Below are 3,561 nucleotides of genomic sequence, written 5' to 3'. Positions count from 1 at the left end.
GTCACCGGGGAGCGCTGGCCGCTGGCTTTAATTGCGGGAGTCGCCTTTCACGCGCGCCGGCCCTCGCCCCGTGATTTATCACTTCCCCGGGTGTGTTAAGTGTTCTCCGCTCCGCCAGCTCTGCATCTCCGAGGGAAGTCCGTGCAAATTGAAGAGGACGTTGGAGACTTTTATGTCTTCCTGACCCAGGGGAGGCCAGAGCTTCGGAGAAATGTCAAGGCTCCTCACTGTCGTTTCTCCGCCGGCGGGAACCACAGCTGGACCTTCGTGGCGCAAGCCACTGACTGATAAAATGGGCTTTCTAAGCGCTGCGCCCGTCCCCGTCCCCACCCCCGTGATTTCTCATCTGTCGGTTTCCTTTGAAATCCTGTGTCCCTCGGAGACCACGGGCACCACAGCGATGATGAGCCTGCGGGCGTGCGGGCCAGCTCCGGACTGGGGCGGGAGACGGGTCCGCTGTGAGGGGACGGAAGCAGGACCCTGCAGTGTGCGCGCTCCGGGGCTGCATCTTCACCTCCACGGTGTGCTGCTCGGCTGGCACGCTGGCCACCGCCCCCCTCCTCAGCACGGGGCTCTGAAGGCAAGAAGCTCAAGCCTGTGACACCCGTGTCCCCCTCACCCCAGCCTCACTGCGGACCTCACCGCCTCACCCCAAAGACTCAGATGCCAGGCATTCGTGTCGCTATCAACCGCCCCCCAACAACGCATCGAGGTTCCCAGCCCAAGGGATGCTTAGGCTTGATCCCCGGGGCCACTGCTTCCGGTGCAAATGCCAAACCAGCTGCATTGACTATCAACTGGGGACCAGATGGAAATGCGTTTGGGAGTTAGTGGGAGGGGGAAATACACCCTTGCCAACCCAACACGGAGAGCGGCCGGGGAAGCGAATTCCGGCTTTTAAGAGGTTTTGACCCCAAACACATGGAAATGAATACGACTGGTGGACGAGAGAGTCGCAGTCGTGTATGTAAAGGCGGCGAGGCCCTCCCCACGGGCTCGAGAGCAGGTCTGCTTCTTTACATATTGTTAAGCCCTCGCTGAGCTCTCACGGTGAACGGAGTGCTTCCTGTGCGTGACCCCATTTAACCCCAGCCATAATCCTTGGTAAGGGCCACTGGATTTACTCTTTTTTTTCTTCTTAATTTTAAATCCTTTTTTTTTTTTTAAAGAGAGGAAGGAGAGGGAGAGAGATAGAAACATCAATGATGAGAATTATTGATTGGCTGCCTCCTGCACACTCCTCCCCGCCCCCAGCCCCCCACTGGGGACCGAGCCCACAACCCAGGCATGTGTGCTGACTGGGAAATCAAACCGTGACCTCCTGGTGCAGAGGTCAGTGGCTCAACCACTGAGCCACACCGGCCGGGCCGTTTTATTTACTCTTTGTAGGCGAGGACACTGAGCCTTAAGGGAGAGTCGGAATTACAGAGACAGTAAGAGGCAGAGCAGTGGTCGCCTCGGTAAACCACACCCGACTGCCCCTCAGCATTCCCAAGGGAACAGGGTCACCCCCGGGGAGACCCTGGGGATTAGCTCGTGTTACCCAGCCCCCGAGGGTGCCCCTGAGTCAGGACCCACACCGAGAGCAACCCTGAGAGCGAAGAGGAGGAACACGCCTGGGTCTCGGCCGGCAGCGCCATTCCCTCCTGGTAGAAATCGATGATCAAAAAAACATTAAAAACGCAACGAAGACCAACGCAGGCTGGCGGGAACCGAGACGGATGACATTTCAGGACAGTGGAGCCTCTGCCGCTCTCATCCCAGACTTCGTGGAGGGAGCTGTGCCCTGCACCTTCCGGGCACCCCCACCCCCAAAGCCTGCGTGCGGCGTTCCTCTCTCGGGCGCGGCTCCCTGCAGCCCAGCCCACAGTGGGCACTTTTTTTCCCCACTGGGCACCCCCCGGAGCCACCCTCCCCCCCCCACGGACAGCTGCCTGGCCGTCAGTCCTGGCCCCGGGGACCGCCGGAGTCTAAACCATGAAAAGTACATCCAATGTCACAGGCAGCAAAACCACTACCACTACCGAATCCGGTGAGGCTGGGATAACTCACTCCATTTGTATTAAAAGCCAAGTCCATGCGCGCATGAACCCCGGACTCATCAGAATTCTTGATGGACTGGCAGCCCGCTTTGAAAACAAGTTCACATTAAGACATTTAAAAAAAAAAAAAAAAAAGGCTTCTGTATGCCCTAGCAGCAGTACAAATCTGACTACAAATCAAACCTCATTTGTCTACAATAATAGCTCGGCGAGAACTGACGGTCAAAGGCAGGCCCCTTGAAGACGTTAAACGCGCCAGATCTTTAAGGGGAGAGGAGAGAGGAAATTGTATCAGGGTGGAACAGTACGGGCCGATGTCGGGGAATTCTGACAGGGCCGGCTGACATGAAAAGGGATTTTTTCTGCTTTGCCCCTGCGCTAGCCACGGTCCAGGAAACCAACGGGGACCCTTCTGGGGTCCTCTGGGTGCCAGGGGGTCACTTGAGCCGAGGACCCACCTGGCCTGCCCGTTCCGGTGCTGGTCACCCCTGCTCAGAGCGTGCACTGCCCGGCGCTGGGGCGTCCCAATGCCGGCGTGAGGTGTGAGAGCTGGAGAAAAGAGGGGGCCGCTCGATAAAAGCGTCACATACGCACCGGGGCTGATGCCATGGGTTCTTGGAACCACTGACAGCTCGCATCCATCTTATAATGAGATCCATCTGGGACTTGAATAGCTAACCTCTCTTGCTTGGATAACAACCACAAATAGGGTCTATTTATGCCAGATCTCATTTTTTGGTAGAAAGCTTCCAGGGAGCTTATTTTCTTCTCGCGGCAGGAACCGCGGCGAGGATTCCAAAGGACACGGCCCACGTGACCGCCAGAGGTCGGTGCCCTCCCCGGGTACCGCGGGGGATTAGGTGAGGGGCGGCGGCGGGAGGATGCTGTTGAATAAATTCTCTCCGCCGCCTTGGCGCGTCTGGCAGAATTCACACCGTTGCAGAAGGAAAGCGGCGACCGTTCGGTTAATTCCCTCGACAGCCACTGACCGCCCGGCCACGGGGTGCCCGCCACGGCACCGTCCCAGGGTGAGCTCCCTGCGATCGCACCCGCCCGCCCGCCCGGGGCTTCGGAGGGGCGGAAGCGGAGATGGCCTTTAGAGCGCTGACAGACAGACGGCCCACCGGGACGGACTACCCATCAGGCCCCCGTGCCATGCGTTTGCTTTGCTGGACAAGGAAAACGAACGTGTCCGGAAAGGGGGAGGCTCGGAGGGAAAGGAGTGAGGGGGTGGGGGGGGCAGCCCTCTCATCCCACGACCAGGTGAGACCACGGGTCTTCAGAGGCTGTCACCGCGTGTACCCCGTCTCCATGCTAGGGTTACCATCCGAGAAGTACGCCACCCAGACACAAGACTCAGACAGACCTGACTGGACAAGAAGTGGGGACCTTCTCCAGACCGACAGTGACACAAGACGTAGAGGACGACCAGTCCTGCAGCCCCATCGACATGCTCTTCCGAACAGAGGCGGCCCCTGGGACCCCCGGAGGCCGGGCTGGCCCCACAGGCCTGGCCGCC

General features: G+C 59.0%; 1 protein-coding gene across 2 annotated transcripts in view; it reads right to left on the bottom strand.

The window, feature by feature from the left end:
• Nucleotides 1-3,561, bottom strand: part of NF2 (neurofibromin 2 (merlin)) — a 65,025-nt gene that overhangs the window by 8,138 nt on the left and 53,326 nt on the right. The window lies entirely within an intron of this gene.

Source organism: Myotis brandtii, unplaced genomic scaffold, assembly GCF_000412655.1.
Source record: "Myotis brandtii unplaced genomic scaffold, ASM41265v1 scaffold303, whole genome shotgun sequence".
Lineage (NCBI taxonomy): Eukaryota > Metazoa > Chordata > Mammalia > Chiroptera > Vespertilionidae > Myotis > Myotis brandtii.
Note: the sequence above shows the minus strand (reverse complement) of the source record. Positions and strands in the feature narration are given on the sequence as shown.